An 18786-nucleotide genomic window follows, 5' to 3' on the forward strand; every position below is an offset into this window, starting at 1 on the left:
CTGTTCTGCCTTGTTCTCAAATCTAATGTGTCTGTGACACTTGTAAACCTAATATCTCACGGATTATCCTTTAATGAACCGCTGATCCCTGCATCAGCGCTGTTGTGCAAGGTATTGTTACATTACAAGCTTCCAGAAAAGGAAAAGCCAACACTAAAAATACCCCCAAGGCTCAGCAAAGCATCAGCATGTCCAAACTTTCTGATTTACACTTTTGTTGTTCTTCAGTCTTCAGAACAAACTTTTTTAAAAATATAACTGGCTGAAATATTTGTAAATAAATTAGTGCTTACACTATTTCCTAAGCATCATTATTTATTTTTAGACTGAACAGATTATATGTTGCTGTATCAGTATCATAATTTTTGGCTGAGGTCTTCAAGCAGTTGTAATAGGTCAACAGTACGGCTGTGATACATTTCACAAGTCTGAGAAACAGAAACCCTGGAAAGAAAACAGTTACAACTGCTTTCTTCTCTTCTCTTCTCTTCTCTTCTCTTCTCTTCTCTTCTCTTCTCTTCTCTTCTCTTCTCTTCTCTTCTCTTCTCTTCTCTTCTCTTCTCTTCTCTTCTCTTCTCTTCTCTTCTCTTCTCTTCTCTTCTCTCCTCTCCTCTCCTCTCCTCTCCTCTCCTCTCCTCTCCTCTCCTCTCCTCTCCTCTCCTCTCCTCTCCTCTCCTCTCCTCTCCTCTCCTCTCCTCTCCTCTCCTCTCCTCTCCTCTCCTCTCCCCTCCCCTCCCCTCCCCTCCTCTCCTCCTCTCCTCTCCTCTCCTCTCCTCTCCTCTCCTCTCCTCTCCTCTCCTCTCCTCTCCTCTCCTCTCCTCTCCTCTCCTCTCCTCTCCTCTCCTCTCCTCTCCTCTCCTCTCCTCTCCTCTCCTCTCCTCTCCTCTCCTCTCCTCTCCTCTCCTCTCCTTCTTCTCCTTCTCCTTCTCCTTCTCCTTCTCACTTTTCTCCTCACTTTTCTTCCTCTTCTTCTTCTTCTTCTTCTTCTTCTTCTCCTCCTCCTCCTCCTCCTCCTCCTCCTCCTCCTCCTCCTTCTCCTCCTCCTCCTCTTCCTCCTATTTTTCTCTTTCTCTTTCTGTCTTAAGAAAACCAGTGAACTATGATTCAATTAAAAGCTGCATACATCTGCATCTAAAGTAAACAGTAGCACTGGGTGAAGGAGATTCTGATATACCAGCAACATGGGCACAGATCTCGAATCCTTAATGAAATGACACAGAAGAATTAAGCATGGAATTTGTCCCTGGTGTTTAACCTCATGTTTTAATTCAGAAGTTCAAAAACTGAGGTCTGTGTAGCACTTTCTAATCTCCACAGAGAGTGATTGACTACATCGTGTTGGTTTCTCCTATCTTTCTCCAGCTGCTGAAGCGTGTTTTAAAAAGATAGCTAAAAATACATAAGTGCTTTCCTACTCCTTTTTCCATGTAAGCAATTGCTGGGATTGTCACTGGGATGTTATGTGGCAGAAAGAGGAGCAGGTGATCCATGTTGTTATGAATAGAAGCCTGCATGACAATACCCATGTGAAAAAGGTTTCTGTACTATGGGCTACTTCAAACACTGTTGTTTTAGCATGTTTTGTCTTCGCAGCTTTGCAAGGTGCTTTCTTATTTGCTTTGGAGATACGTTAAACAAAAAGGATCGTTTGTGTCAGTAGCTTTTGATTTAAGAGAATACCAAGATTTTCTAAAAGCATTCCTTCTAGTTTATGATGACTCTAGCATACCTGTAATAAATTCAGCAGTAGAGAAGAGAGAAAAACATATCCTGCATCAGGTAGGATCTTCTCCAGTACTTTGACGTTTCTTTTAAAAAAAAACGAATCACAAAAGGATGAAGCACACTCATAACCATTTCCTCCACACTTCATTGTATGTCCAGACTGCTGAGGACCAAGTTTAGTTTCAGAGACAAGTAAGAGAATGTAATTTAGAAGGTGGTTCACAAGGGCTGGATTTACAAAGCACTACCTCTGCACTTGTTGAGGTGAGCGGCGTGTTGGCCATCATTTCATCAAAAACACTAAAAAGGCCTACACCTTATTGTCAGAGGCAGCGAACCAGAAACTCCTTCAGTTGGATGCTTTTAGCAAGCACTGTGAGATGCCACCACCGCTTCTTCTGCATCCCCCAGAGCCCTAACGCAGTGAGAAGCGAAGGGTGGGTTGGTGCACTTGGGTGCGGGCAGGGATGGAGGAGAGTGCTGGCTCCATCCACCACAGGGCAGCAGACCTGCTGCAGAGGTTTCCCCAGGACAGGACGGCCTCTGGATAGGGTTGCACTGCAGCCCCTTAGCGTATCAGGCTGTTGCCACACAGATACTGCTGTGATAAGTGTCTCCAAAGAACCTACAAACAAATAAGTAAACTGCCTGTCTTACGCATCTAAATTATTCAAGGGACAAGGAGGCAGGAAACTTTTGAAGATGGCCTTGCCTCCTGTGGAGGCCCAAGAGATCTGTCCTCCGGACACCGAAAAACACATCTTTACAGCAGCGCTTCCAGAAGCGGGCAGCACATCAAAGCAGCATCATGTGCACTAAGAACAATGTGTAGTGACTTCTCCAGAGAGGTCGCTGCTGGTTTGGGGTTCCCCCTGCTCACAGTGGGTACCTGCCTGGTTCCTCCCAGCCATAGGTGGGACTAGAGCAGACTATGTGTAGGTGATATAGAGGTGAATATATTTCATTGATAGGTCACACCGTCCAAGAACAGCAGGATGCAAATTGGGAAAAGGTGGTGAAGAAATATTAGGGATGATGTCTTGGCCCATTGAAAATGGTGGTCACACTCCCGAATTAAAGTACCTGAGAAACCCTTAGTCTTTTACCTCCTTCCCAGAGGGGAAAGCACGCTGTTCTCCAAACACTGAGACAACACAGTCTCATCATTACTCCACATTTTCTGTGGTGGTCTCAGCATACTTTCCTTGTGCCACAGCCCTTGCACAGAATGCTTTTGAGATGTATATGATCATAATGCTGATATGTAGGTGAGATCACCTTGGAAGAACTACAGATGCTCTAAATAGGTGCCATAGCCGTTTGCTCATCTTCTGTTTCTTGCTGGTGAATACAGATCAAACACTCAACCCAGGCAACATGTCTTGCTTGGTACTTAAGGCAATGCACTTTTCCCATTAGTTCTACATTTCAGAAGGCATCATATAAGAACACGCTAATTTATATGTTACCAACACAGAGTCAAAGGAAAAGCCTGAATGGAGCTCACTAGTAATATATTTTAACGAAGCTGTTTGGGTTTTATAGCTCATAAGTCATAATTTACTTTTAGTAATTGTAATAAAGAGGACCTGATCTTCTTCCCTTCACAATCCTTGCTTCCTCAGCTGAGGTGCGTTCAGTAACAGAAAGGGTAGATGTTACTACGTTGTGCACATGGGAGAGAGCACCTGTGCCATGTTGAAATGTGCTTATTCCCAATAAAAACCAACAAAGTATTGTTTGTTACATTAGACATGTGCCAGTTGTCACGTTGTTGGTTTTTTTTTTTCTTTTATTGGCCTCTAAATATAGCTACAAAGTCATTATAAATAGACCTTCTTCCATTCAAGATGGCAACTTCATCCCACTGCCGAGGGTTGTAATTTTCAATATGTGCATGCACTTGAAACGCAGCCAAGTGGAATCCAAATGTCACCACCCAAACGGATGAGGAGCAGCCCCTCACTTTCCAAATAGCCCCTGTAATAAAACTGGGGGGAACAGTTCCAGTTTCTTTCCGAGTCCATGGGGTAACAGCTGCTGGGGCACAGAAGGGCCTTCCACAGCTTTTCAAGCCTGACACTCCCCAAAGGATGAGCCTCTGCAGCTTCTCCTCGTTTTCTACGTGTGGGTTTAATTTGAAGAATTTCTTATTCGGCTTCTGCTCATAAAAATTAATACCCTCCTGGTATGCAGGCTGCAATTCTGTGCATGAAGCTATTTCTCTGCACGGTGAAGTAGCCTTCCAGACTTTTGTGGTGTTAGAAAGCTGACACCTCTTGTTTTTTTCTTTTTCCCTTCCAGCCCCATCTATTGTTATTGACTTCACACTGCAGCTCTTGTGCTGAGTTCAGTATTTTATTTAGTAACTGATCCACACCAATTAAAGCATTGCCTAAATCCCCAGCTGTCCAAGGGCCTGATTCTTCAGTACCTCAAGTGTAGATCCAACATACCAGCCTTCTTGCCCCAGATTAAAGGGTCTTGCAGCCAAGTGACATTGCCACGGTTGTTGGTTTGTCAGGTAGTGCTGAGCTGTGTGGTGGTACTCTTTCAGAAAGAAGATTTAAGAGCATAAATTTGAATTAGGATTTGAATTCTATCAAAATGCAAATAATGCAAATCACGTGTTGTTGTTTTTTTTTTCTCTTTATTTTGGAAGCATACCTCCTGACTTCTAAACAGTACCATTAGCAAAAACCATCAGTAGTACATTTGTGCTCACCAGCCTTGATATGTTGTTTCATTTGGATCGTTTGAGAGTCTGTTTTGGTAACCCATGGGCAGAACCATGTTCTCCTGCTGTGTTCTCATCGTATTTACCTTTACCTATGCTTTACCTAGCAGGAGGGGAAAAGAGCTTCGATGTTGTCCTTGCATTAGGACACTGTAACACCAAATTAGAGTGAGGAGTGGCACGGGGGAGATGAGGTCACCCTGACTAGATTTGTTGTTCCCCTGAGTGCTTCCACTTGCCACAAAGCACAGAAGAAACAGCCGACGGTGCCACAGGAACTGTGTAAAGCCTGTGCGCTCCGCTACACGATGCCTCACGAAGCTTGTAAAGCACTTTGCATGCTTTTTAACAGGCCACTAACACCAACTCTCTAGAAAAGTTCAAAGTCAAAGTATTTTTTTCCATTTTATGCACAGTAGCATGCCACTAAAGCAAAATAAGGAGGTAGCAGCAATGTTGATGACTTGAAAAGAACATGCGTGTTTTTTCTTGTGCAGCACCAAAAGCACAAACTCATGTGGAGATAAGATGCTGATAGACCCTTTGGTGCTGAAGAAGAAGCTCAATAGGATGGCAACAGAGCAAGGGGCCTTTGCTGTTCTCAGCAGCCTGCTGCTGTACGTCACTGAGCTCGCAGCCTGCGACCCGCAGCTCAACAGCAAGAGGACAAAATGGGCAGAAGGTAAAGAAAACCAGGTGAGTTTTAAACAACCATCTCCAGACCCAAACAGGGGGCAGTACCCTACCCGATTTCAGCTCCTGCGGTCCAGGTTTCTAAACAACAATCGCGAGCCTTACATCAAGAAAAGAAGAGAAGTCGGCAGACTGGTCATTAAGGAGAGGCTGTGGGTGAACAGGGCTGGAAACAAGTTAGACAGAGGCAAGGAGAGAAGAGGAGATGGAAAAGCGGCAGAAGAGGGTGAAGACACAGTGCCCAGCGAGAGGGTCAGGTGGAGTGGCCAGAGTGGGAAAAACACAGTGAAGGACATTTTGAAGAAATTTCTGGCTGCCGAAGAAAAAGAAGCCAAGGAGAAGTCTCCCGTCTGGAAAAAGAAGGGGCCAAACAGTGGCTTGCCAAAAATAGTCAACAAGAGTTCAGTCCTCTCCAAGCTGAAGGAGCAGTTTGAACAAAGCTCCCTCTGTTCAGCCGCGGAGGTGAAAGCGTCACTCTTGCGCAAAGGTGAGAAGAAGACTAAAAACTTCCCCAGCAGAAAAGCTATTCGTAAACCCGAGGTCAGAGTACTGCGCACGGCAGCACTGGCAGCCACAGATATAAATAGTCCTGAGTCCCAGTATTTAGTGTGCTCCATGGTTCCAATGCCCAGACTCAGCATGGCTACTGAAATTAACCATCCTTGGAGCTGGTCAAAAAATAACGCTGCGATACAGCCTTTCAATCGCAACACACCACTGAAGGAAAAGGGAGAGTCTGAGAGAAAGCCTGGTGAGAAGAAAACACCAGCACATGCAGTCCAGGACAGGGAGGACAAAGAACAGATACTGATGGCACCCAAGGAGATGCCTGATGCAAAGGACAGTGCTGAGATGAAAATAGATTCCACAAAGCAAGGACCTGACTTTAATCCTCATCTAGATGGCTCTTCTACCATCTGTAAAAATAAAGCACTTGCAGATTGCATTCCTCCTGCATCTGAACATAGTCTAGACTTCAACAGGAATAACTTATCAGCTGGGCCTGATACATCTTCACTACTGGGGACTACCAATGCTGTGCAACGTGTTAAGGATGATGGTCCACCCTCTAGCTCACCTTACTCTAGCAAAGCTGAAGGATCCCCTGAACCAAGTCCTCAGGACACTAAAACAGATGAGATTCCTGAAATAATAATGTACGTGTATTGTTCTGAGGAAGCTGACCCAGAGCTCACACAGCCAGAAAAGGCTCCTTTTTTTGCAGGCCAAAAATATATCCCGGAGCAGAAAGCCCTGGAAAACACCCTGCCATTTTACTCTCTGAGAGTTCAAGCATCTTTTGAAGCTGAGCCTGTGACACAGGACCAACAGCTAACTCTTTTAACACCAGCTGCTGGTAAAAGACCACCCGTAGCTCAAAAACAGACACCAGGTTTAAGAGGCAGATGTTCTGAGGAAGCCAAAGAAGGAGAGAAGTATCACAGTGAAGACAAAATACACTCTACTTCTAGCAAAAATTTTAGTGATGTCCCAGATAAAAAGGAACAGGAGAATGAAACACCCCAGTGTCAGAAGCAAAATGAACCCAAAATCAAGCAGCTGCAGCCACCTCAAATGCCCAGCCCACAAAATGACTTTGGTAATTCCGGTGCTGACATGTCAAATCCAGACGCGAATCAGACCAAACCTACGCTCTCCTTAAAGGAGAGCCAGGAGCAGGAGCCTGGTGCTGCAGAAGAGCACACCTCTTCTGACTGGGAAAAGAAACAAGGCCCTTTGCCAGGTGAGTTTGTGAAACACAGATTGCACTTCGCAGAAGAGGATTTGGGGAAGGGCCAATTATCTTCATCAAACAAAATAATGAATGATGGAGACAATCCAGTCCTGGGCAGGAGTACCTTGACTGACCTGGAGACCTGTCACAAGCTGTCCAAGTATTTCATTCAGCGTGAGGAGACCACTGCAGACGAGATGCCATGGCCTGACTCTGAAACAGGGCTGTCATCCTCATCAAACCTTTTAACAAGACCAGTGAGTGGGGTTGCAGGACAAAGAATCCACCACACTCTTGTAAATCCCCCGGACCTTCCACCTACTGATATGGTAAGACCAGGAGCTGGTGGTGTGGAAGATGAGCATGGCAGTCACGGCTATGAGAAGCATCCATTACCCTCTTCAGATGAGTTGACAATGCATGAGAACAATACTACAGTGGAGAAGAAAAATGAATGTGATTTTAAGAACCAACTGCTGTCCCCAAATCATGAAACAGAAAATGAAAATGCTACATCTGAAGAGACAATTACACTCCAGACCTTTGATAATTATATTTCACTTTCGACCACGAAAACAGGAAAACATGAAAATAAAACCGTGTTAGCAAGAAAGCCCCTGTTACTCTTGGAGAAGAACCAAACACAAATTCCAGATGATACCTTGAAGCAAGGAAGTGATATGCAGGAAGAGAACCTGTTTCCTTCATCAACTGAATTGGTGTCAGGCCAAAAGAAGCATGCAAAAGCTACTGATAATGTCTCCAAATATAAAAAACATAAGCCTTTGCCTTCAGATGATGACATGAAGCATGGCAATGAGAGCATGGAGACAGAGGAGAGAGAAGAGAGAAGTGTCTTACATAAATTTCAGGAGGAACAAGTATCAACACCAAGCGATACGATGGATCATGATAATAACTCTTCAAATGAGAGGAGTGCTCATAGTCCTCAGGCACCTCAGCTATCTTCGTCAGAACGTGATACTAACATTCAAGGAGTGAAAAATACTGGGCAGGGCTTGAAGTGCCCAACACCTGCAAGAGATATTGTAAAACACAAACATGATATGACAGTCGATGAAAACATCTGCTGCAATAAAGAGAAACACCAACTGTCCTCATCAAATGAACCAATGAAACGTGCAAATGACACTGCAGGGAAAAGAAACATAAAGTTGAGCTTCAAGAATTATTCAGTGCCGCCAAGAAATACGGCAAGCAATGACAATAACACCACTGATGAGGAGAATACTTTTCATGGTTTGAAAAACGATCCAGTGCAGCATAAAAAGAGTCATGAAGGAGAGAGGAATACTTCATGTGATCCTAAAAATCAAATACCATCATCAAATCCTCTGGTGAAGCAAGACAAGAAATCTTCCCCTCAGCAACAAACATCACCTGCTGACTTTGTAAAGCCTGAAACTAGGTCAGCTGAAAAAAAGACTAAACATACCTCTGAGAAGCCCCAGTCACCTTCTTCAAACAAACTGGAGAAGCCTCAAGAAAGAAGTTCTTCAGCAGAGAGGAAGCAGAAGACACCAGCAGCAGAGGACATCCCGTCACCCAAAACAAAGGCTGTAAAAGGGGACAATGAACACCAGCACCCAGGAAAGTACCGGTTACCACTGTCAAGTAAATCAGCAAAGCATGAGAAAGAAACTCCAGGAGGAGAAAAACAGCAAACTAGGTCTGAAGATTTTACAATGCCTGGTACAAATACTGCAAAAGAGAAGAACAAGTTTCCAAATCTCAAGAAGTACCGATCAGTATCTTCAGAAATACTGGCTAAGCCTCAAGAAAAGGATGCTCAAGATCAAAAGCAACAAACATCAGCTGCTACAGGTTTTAAGAAGCCTGGTACTAATGCTGTAAAAGAAAAAGATGAAGATCCAAATTCTGAGGAGCCCCAGTCACCCTCTTCAAAAAAAGGGATGAAATCCCAAGAAAAAACTACTTCAGGGAAGAGGAAGCAAAAGACACCATCAGCAGAGGACATCAGGCCACCTGAAACAAAGGCTGTAAAAGAGGATGATAAACACCAGTGTGCTGGGAACCATCAGTTACCCCTTCCAAGTAAATCAGCAAAGCCTGGGAAAAATAGTCCAGGAGGAGAAAAACAAGAAACTGCAACTGAAAGTTTTAAAAAGCCTGATGCAAATGATGTAAAAGATAGAAGCAAAGATCTAGGTTCTGGGATGTCCCAGTCTCCATCTTCAAATCTGCAGGTGAAACCTCAAGAAAAGAGCGTCACAGCCAAAAAGAAGCAATCGACACCTCCGTCTGATGAAAAAATGAAGTATAAAGCTGGTAGTCCAGAAAAGAGGAGTGTACCCCTAAGAACAGAGAAATACCAGCTGCAGTCTTCGGATAAGAAAGGGAAGAAGGACAATCATGATTCAGGAAAAGGAGGCTCTGCAGGTGACCTCAAGAGCTCTCAAACTCCGTTGCCACGTGACGGCATAAAACGTAAAAGCAACACTGTCCCAAAAGACACTGTCCCAAAAGAGACCTGTTTGTCTAATAAAGAGAAGTCCCCCCAGTCATCCCCATTGCATGATGCATCTAAATATGATGGAAGTCCTGTTGAAAATAGAAAAAAACGTCCTGGATTTAAGAAGTACCAAGCACTCTCATCAAATAATTTGGTGAAGCATGAAAAAGACATTGCTGAAAGGGAGGCTAGCTGGCAGGCAGCTGCTGTAACAAGTGACAGAGAGGCAGAGCTGGAAGACTGCTCCAAAACAGCATCATTCTCCAAGTACACAGTGGAAAGCTACGGTGAAGGACCCTTAGATTCATCTTTTAAACCACTGATCATTAGAGTAACTGACACATTTAAACATCACAGCTGAAAAATACTGCTACAGCTTAAGTAAGAACTTACAGCTGATCATGCCACCGAGTCACTCAATCTTTCTTTTTTTCTTTACTCTCCAGGGCATTACATTGTCATTTTTTAATCACAAGGACATTGATGTGCATCTATCCAAGCTGGGCTTTTTTTTCCTTAAGATTAGCCTGAAGACATGAATTAAATTAATCACTGCTAGTGAATTAGCTAATCACTGAATTAATCATCAGTTTATAAATTAAATATGAGAAGGGCTTTGAGATCAGTGTGAATTCAGTCCTGCTCCAGACTCCCCTTGCTAACTAATGGGTGTTGTTTGTAACAAAGACGACTGTTCAGGGTGAACTCTATTTGTATTTACTTATTCTAATGAAACTCTGCTAACACTTTTTCCAGGAATGGTGGTAGGCAGTGTCAGCTTTAATTATGTCAAAAAGCGCTCGTTCCAGGCTCTGCCTTTTCACCAGTTAATGGGAACTGTTGGTCTATGGCTGCATTGAGTGGCACTGCTAGCAGAAGTAGTGAGGGCAGGAAGGGAACGCTTCATTTATCTGCAGAAAAATCCTCAAAGGACATTGGTTTTACAAAAGCTCTTACTGTGAATGCAAATTTTCAGCCTTATTAATATTGGAAAAATAGTGATTTAACCTCCTGTGAAGCTATTGGTACTTTGGCCACATACTGCATGCATTATTGTTGGGAGGGACATGCCATTTCAAGTTATTCTTAACAAATGTGCAGACAAATGTGCAACAAGTATAGGAGTACGGAGCAGCTCAATGCTGAAAGGCTCTGAGAACCTCTCTGGGGGATAATGTCAGCAGGAGAGGCTGAAAACCTTGCCGGGGGAGCTCAGCTCTTCTTGGGATTTCTGTCTCAGCCTGGGTCCTTGGGCATGCGGGCACAGCCAGGCACTGCAGCTAGCACCAAAAGTCTTAGGAAGTGATGATTTTACAGCCTGATGTGCAAAGGAGCAATACGAGGCAGCCAGCACTGCCGAACACTGCTAATGGGCCGTGGCTTTGTGTGTGTACCACAACAGCGGCTTCTGCGTAAAGCGTGCACGGGACAAACTTTGTTTTGGAGAAATGAGGACGGGGCTGCTCCAAAGGCTCCTCTGCCCCTGGTGAACAGCAGACAGGCAGAGAGATGTTACAGCAAAAATCTCCTGTGCACCCCTTCAGCTCAGTGCCATAATGACAAGTTCAGGTATTTAAAGGCATGGCCTAAAGAGTCGATTCATTTTTTCCACAGCCACCCCCATGCAGATCTTGGCTCCGTGACAGCAAAGGTGGGGCTGCTCAAAAAAACAATTAAAAGCCCAATCTTTTCAGTGGCACCGAGCTTCAGAGCTGCCCAGGAAGAGAGAGGGCAAGCGCTGGTTGCTCCCTGTGGCCCTGGCTCCCCTCAAGTGTTTCGGATGTCCTCCTCCCGCAGCGTGCGGCCTGCTGGGTGCGGCCTGGCTGCTGCTCCAGCCCAGCTGGCAGGCCGCCCCGACCCGCGGCCAGCAAGGAGCGAGGACGAGAGCGGGCTGGCAGCACGCTGGGAGCAAATCCCTTTGCCCGAATAACGCACACGAGTCATATACGTGACAACTGGGCCGGCCTGGTCAGGGACACTGCTGGGAGGAAGAGGGGACATGCACGCAGCAACATCCCCTGGCTGCTGAAGAGGCTTGGGCTTTGATTTCTTGTCCACAACATGCCACGAGTTAGGCTTCCTGGCATCTGCAGGCTCACAAAATGAGAAGTGCATTTGTATACCACACTGGTCCTCAAAAAAAAGACGCTGAAGGGAATTTATCGGTTGTACAACGCTGCCTTTCTGCACGGAGGTGTATGTCACCCTTGCAGCTTTTATGGGCTGGCAACCATAAAGGCCACTTTGTACTAAACCTAAGCTGTAATTTACTTTTTATTGTCCATGATTTCATTTCCCATTGGAGAAAAGCCCTTACAACATAAAGCGTCTGCACCAGACTTGAATAGTAAATTCTCTGCTAGCTGGCATTTTAAAACAGCAGGCAGATCTTGCTGGCATAGGAGAAGCCGCTTTTATTATTCTTTTTCTAATCTTTCAAAAGAAACTTAAAAGCTTTTTTTTTCCCCTCTTATTCACATCTGAAAGATCACTGCCTTGTGACGAATTAAAGGATTCTGTCTAGCAGAAAATTACCCACGTGTGCAGCAGGTGCCCCCCAGGAGAGTGAATCGGTGGGTACCAGGGGGGGCCTCGGCTCTTCCATTTCACACCTGCAATGCCTGGTTTTCTTGATGGACACAGCACAAGGAGAATAAGGTGCAACACCCTCTGTTTGGGCAGAGTCATCTCCTGAGGGTTAACTTTTAGATCACAGCGTGCCTTCATCTCTGATGGTAAGAGGTAAAACATCCATTTGAGCCAACTGAGGGTTCCTCCCTGAAGTGTACTTCAGGAATGATGGAGATTTGCACTGAATGCATCCTTAGGTGTAATGAACATCCCTGAGCTTCAGGGGTTAGCACAATCAATTCCTCAAGAGAGGAGGGAGTGAGGCCATGCAAATCTTAGCGGCAAGCACCAGAAGAGCACAGGCAACTATTTGGAGTGTCTTGCAGTTAGCAGCTCAAAACAAGCCGCTCCTGACCACACTGATGGGGAATTTGGCATTGCTGATAAGCAAAGAGACTCCAGAAGTGAGTATTTAAGAAAGAAGAGGAGCATGGGGAGGAGGATGTACATCTACATCATCTGTGGCACAAACTGTGCAAATCACCAGGCACCAACTCTGGTGAGATCCTTGCCCAGGAGACATACACAACAGACATAAAAAATTTCATTTCCCATTCCTGGCTCCAGTCCCTCAGAGCTTTTCCCAGCCTCCTTCACCCCAGGAGAAGCAGCGAGGGAGCCCTCTCAGGCTGCCATTTCACTGCGTCTGACCCAGTACCAGATATTGTCGCTGCCTTTGCTGACACATCTCTTCGCTTTTGCCATTTTGTGTGACGGGCGTAATGCTGTACAGTCCTGCTCCTATGCCATGCGACAGCCTTCTGCTTCACTAAAGTACAGTGGCAGCCAGCACCTCTCAAAGTCTCTAAAGGCACCAGGTCCATAGTCCTCACTAAATGTAGCAAGATATTACTATCATTACTATTTTTGTCAGTTTTAGTTACAATTCCTTAAAGCCCTGGTTTCACTATAGATGCAGTCGATCAAACAAGTCTCCCATGAGGAGAGGCTGAGGACACCCGGGCTGTCCAGTCTGGGGAAGAGGAGGCTGAGGAGTGACCCCATTGCTCTCTGCAAGTCCTGAGGAGGGGAAGCACAGAGGAAGGTGCCAGTCTCTGCTCCCTGGGCACCGATGTCAGGACATGTGGGAATGGCTCAAAGCTGTGTCAAGGGAGGTTCAGACTGAGCATTAGGGAAAATTCTCTACCGTGAGGGTGGTCAAACCCTGGTACAGGCTTCCTATTGAGGTGGTTGATGTCCCATGCCTGTCAGTGTTCCTCCAAGGGGAGGGTTCGTGGCTAGCAGTGGGGCAGGCAGAGGAACCAGGCAGGCTCCCAGCAGCAGCCGTTAGTAAAGTATTTCAGATGATTATGTCCTATCCAATTAGACCACAGTGAAAAGCTTCCCAAACTCTCCAAATCAGCAAGAAACCTCTTGGATGGGCTCAGTAATATGGAGATCACAGAAGGATTGGTTTGGGTAATGTGGATAGCCAAGTCTGGCTATCCAAAGAAACTTCACACTGAAGTGGACAGTCTGTCCCCTTCCTGTTGCTGAATGCATGGCCATCTCCAGCAGTCCCACGCCTGCATTTCTGACTGAATGGCAAGCAACTCCGTCTTTGGTCCCCAAAAACAGCACCGGGTCAACTGCACTCTGGATGTACCTCACTTCAGCAGCACCACGTCAACTGTTCTCTAGATGCATCTCACTTTCCTACCATCTCTCGCCTTTTTCAACTGAAAGGACAGCAATAGAAATACTAAAAGAAATTAAAAAAAAATAATAATCAAAGATTTCATATTAAAATACAGCACACCCCCCATTTTAGCTTTTCTCGTGCCCACCTGCAGCCAGCAGATAACAACACACGGGCATTACTCAGTCCTGCGGTGCAGCATCCCTCCCAGGCAGAGCTGCCACAGATCACATCTCTCAGCTGTAGAAAAGCTCCACCTAATGGTTGGATTTGTACAGCAGGTTACGAGCAAGCACCGATGAACACGGAGTAAAAATCACTCTGTGGTGGAAATAGCAGGGAAATGTAGAGAACAAGTTCTTCTCTTACTCCCATTCTGGTAAGGACCGCACACCATCCAAAAGGAGCTCTTCTGTGTGAACAGAGAAACCTCACAAATAATAACTGCGAATCCTCATAGCATTTCCACTTAGCATTTTGCTAAAGGAGATTTCTGTTACCTTAGAAATGAGCACAGAAGTATAATCAGCTCTTAGCAGAACCAATTTTAACTACTTCGCTCCCTATGCATTTTCCAAAATGTGTAACGTCCGCTAAGTTTTATTTCTGTTTTTCATTTCCACTAGCATCTCTTTTTATAGAACAAAGCATTTTTCAGTTTTTGATGAGAACTTTCAATATGGAAAGAAAAAAATATTTATGGGCATCTGCTTTCCTGCCTACCAAATGACTTTTTTTTTTTTAATACCAAATAGCAAAAGAGTTGGCAGGCCTGTATTTAACCTCTTACAGCCTGAAGGACCTGAGGCAGTTTTGGAAATTGTTTCATATCTCCTGTCACTGTGCTTGACTTGTCCCTGTTCATTGCTTGTATTGTGCACAGCTGCAGGTGCAAGAACAACTTGGTGGCGTGGTGTGATTCTCACTTGGCCAGCCAGCACTACAGCAGGCTTTCCGGGGTGTGTGCAAAACAGTAGCAAAAGCATACTGCTGAGAAGACAAAGCCATAATAATCTATAGTGCACCAAACTGGTTATTCTCAGAAAACCCCCAGTTAGCTGTTAGGGACTATATTTTCAACAGTGGCAAGTGACTTCAGATGTCCAACACGGGACACCTTACCAAAGGATCTGATTTTTTGGGAAGTGCTCAGCACTTGCTCTCTTAAAATCACGCTTCTTCCATAATGTGTCTCATGTTAGGCAGCCAAAGCCCCTTCTAAAAACTTGAGCCAGTTTTCTGAAGCACAGGGGAGCTTCACAGGCACCTACTTGCCCTGTACCTACCAAAAAAAGGCTGTGAACAAAAGGCTTCGTGTGCAGGAACCGGTGAATGCAGCCAGCACAGGTTGCTTTGACTGCAAGAAACTGTGACCACAACCCACAGACCGCACAACTTTCTGGCCTGCCCCACAGCAGATGCAGCGCCTGTCCCTCTGGCCCTTGCAGGGCACTGAGAAAGTTTTTACATGGCTGAGATGCTTCCCATCGCTGTGCTCCCCAGGGCTTCTGAAAAGTTTCAGAGAAATAAAACTCTTGGATGCTGCAGAGCCAGTGTATCCTTACCAAGGAACAGCCATGTCTAGTTGAGCTACATCACCAGTGTTAAATAATTGTGTCCCTTGGGACTTGTACAAATGCAGTGGGCTGTCTGAACACAGCTCTGGATTGCTAGCCCCGGTTACTGAGATCTTTCATTCCCCTAAAGAATGGGAACAGTGCGGGCGGCGCTGATCCAAGCATCCAAACGGGGTCCCAGCAAATGTACCTCAGCTCTAAGTACTTTCAGACTGAAGGAAATTATCACAGAAGACCAGAAATCCCCCAAAGACATCTTCTTTATTAACTCACTCAAATGACACCCATCACACAACAAGAAAGCTTGTACCATTGTCATGCCATGCAGATTTCTTAATACAACTGTTTCCCTTTGTATGTGGGTTACTTACTTGTACCACCGAGTCTCGTGTGTCAGGAAGATGAAGACAATAAAATCGTGCCAACTAAGGAGCTCGTTGGTGTTCTGTCATTATCAAGGAGGGAGCCTGTGCGTACCTCATTGGTATGCAAACCGCTCTCCTTTCACCCGAGAGAGCTGGCACAGGCTGAGCTTTGCAGGGCAGCTGCGAGCAGCTATAAAGCGCAGAGCATCACTTGTGCAAATGCCGTGGCTTTGAAGAGAGCAGGACACACTACATCCTCTCCTGCGCCTGTCTTTGTGTACTTGAGGCATAAGTTCTTCAGGTCATGGCAGCCTGCAACATGTGTGAGTATGTGGATGTGCCTCAGGATTCATCTGGAAGCAGCAGACCAGCTCACTGATTTTTTAAATATCTTTTAAAAATAAGTGACCACTGCTTTTTAATGCAAAACACCAGTGTCCAGCTCTAGGCAAACAGAAACATGAAATCCAGTCTTCACAGAAGTGTAGGGGTTGGAAGGGACCTCAAGATACCATCGGGTCCAACCCCCCTGCCAAAGCAGGTTCCTTAGAGCAGGCTGCCCAGGTAGGCGTCCAGACGGGCCTTGAATATCTCCAGAGAAGGAGACTCCACAACCTCCCTGGGTCTTTCTTTATGCCTTCTCCTTTAGAAATCCAAGTTTAAAGCAAAAAAATATAGCTGTTGTCAAATCCCACAGCCCAAACTACAACAAGACATGCTTCCACTTCCTCAGGGCTGAAAAACAGCTTCGGCTTCACTTCTGAAGGCAGTGAGATCACTACGAATGTTGTTAACATCCTTCTTTGCGTGCCCTGTGACCAATGGATTGTAAGTGCGTATGAAGTCAACCAGGAGCAACCACCCAAAGCTTTGGCATCTCTCTGGGCTGCACCGTGCCTGGTGGCTGCTCTCAGTGTCACCCCACGGCCAAAGCTACTGGTGGGACAAGGCCACCACCAAACCTCTGATAAGAGCCAGAAGAAGCCATAAACAGGGCTGGGCCCCGCTCACAGTCACTAGGCCCGGCCGAGCCAAATGTGTGGTGAGTTATGGGCAGGAGGCATGCTAAGGCTCGGCTGTTTCTCATTAGCGCGCTGCGTGATGGCGTTCAGGACACGGTTTACAAGGGTGGTGAAGGCAGGCCTGCAGATCCTCTCTTTCCTCAGCAGTATTTACATGTTTTCCTTTCAGCGGCTGTGGGATAGCTTCTATTCAAAATGGGGTGAAACCAAGACTGCCTCGCCGGCCTCTTGTTTTTAAGGGGTAAAAGGATAAAGTTTATAAAAATGAAACATTTTATTCTGGTCTTGACCTTTTACTGGTGATCCTGATCACTACAGTAAGGCAGGCACAGAAATACAGCAACTTTTCTCCTTGAAATTTATTTCAAATAGAAAAACGCATTCTAGCAACGTTCCTCCAGCCTGACAAAGGAAGCTCAGACTTCCCAAAACACTGTGTTTTGGTATCTTTCCAAAATAAAACATGTTTCCATGGAAAAAAATAAAATGGTTAACAAACAGTATGCTCTCACCAAAAATATGTTTCGTGGGGAAAACAATGATGATTTCTAGTAGCAGGGAGAGGGTGCTAGGGCCTGTGCTGGGAAGCCCGAGGGGCAGGAACCCAACAGCTGAGACACCGACCACGCATGGGGAGACTGTGAGCAAGAGTAGGAGAAACCTTCTGTAGAAGATCATCAACTCTGTTCTTGCATTTTTATGAGGTCAGATGAAGCTCCAGAAGCAGACCCTCCAAACTTCCTTGGGATAACGCCCAAAGGGCAGTATCATTTTGCCAGCCAGAGCAGAAAAGAAGAGGAAATCCTAAGAGGAAATCCCCCTGAGCTTATCTGGCTTTGTTCACGGGTCCTTGCGAGTGGTCTCGTTGGCCTGCAGATGGCGAGTTTTCCATTTGGAGACTGGCTGCTCGCTGACAAGGTGAGGAGAAGCCTGGCATCCTTAAGGGAATCTGACATACAAATACCGTGTGAAGATGGTAATGAAGATTGAACTCCTCAGCCTCCCTAGTGCCTGTCCCATAATGCTTAGTTTTGTGTGCATGAGCAACTGTTTGCTGGGCATGGATTAGGATAGGATAGGATAGGATAGGATAGGATAGGATAGGATAGGATAGGATAGGATAGTGAAGTAAGGGTATGCAATGATCATGCTGTCATTCATTTTCTCGTTCCCCCTATGGCCTTTATTAATACACCAACACGAAGAGGTACCCGTGTTGACTGACTGACCTCAAAGCTCACACTGCTCGGTCCATGACTAAGATTTGAGGAGTGACTTGCAGTGTTATTGGTCCCTGGGCCATCATGTATGAAATTCCCCCAGGAGGTCAAAAATGTTGAATCTGGCCCCCACTGAATCATCACATACTTTTAGGAAGTCATGTTTTCTATATCTGGTTTTCATAATGCACATCTGTATTGTAATCTCATCTGGACTCCTTCACCAAACAGCTAGTAAAAATATGAAGTTGGAAAGCATGTTTTTAATACACACAGAAAGACATGTTTTCCCCTGACTGCCCAAATGGAAACTCCACTTACCCTAAGCTCATCCTGTGACGCATGCATTTCCCATTCCTGGCTTCCCTCTTGCCCTTTCTACTTTCCCACCTTTTCCCCTTGTATTTCTGTCCTGTCCAAGGGCTACAAAATGGGGCTGAAATGTGAATCATATATTTCCAAGAAGCATAGAGAACTTGCTCCATGGGTCAATTTTTCCATTTATTTTTCAAAAACGATTTCTGAGCCCTCCCAAGAGCCACATGTGTAGGGATGTCTTTCCAGCATGCAGCTGCTCATTAATTCCTGGGAGAACCCCTAACACAAAACTTTCAGTAATACAGTAGTCTTTCCATATTGAAGCTTCACTGTTATTTGATCAAAAAAAAAAAAAAAAGGAAACAAACAAAAAACACTTTCAGACATGCAAAAAACATTTTAAATGTGCTATTTTGATCAGCTACCCAAATAAGCACACATACTGCATTCTGGCTGCAAACCTCAAATGTGGTGACAATTCAATGCCCACGTGAGTATAACATTCTGGGGAGGGGAGGGGAAGGTTTTGTTTCCATCCCTCCTGTTCTCCAGTGTGGTACCAACCCCGTTGCGGATGGGCTGGGTTTTCCTACAGCACCAGGAAAGGAGAATTGCACAAGTGCAGAGCAA

Source organism: Cygnus atratus, chromosome 1 (genome assembly GCF_013377495.2).
Source record: "Cygnus atratus isolate AKBS03 ecotype Queensland, Australia chromosome 1, CAtr_DNAZoo_HiC_assembly, whole genome shotgun sequence".
In the NCBI taxonomy this organism is placed as follows: Eukaryota; Metazoa; Chordata; class Aves; order Anseriformes; family Anatidae; genus Cygnus; species Cygnus atratus.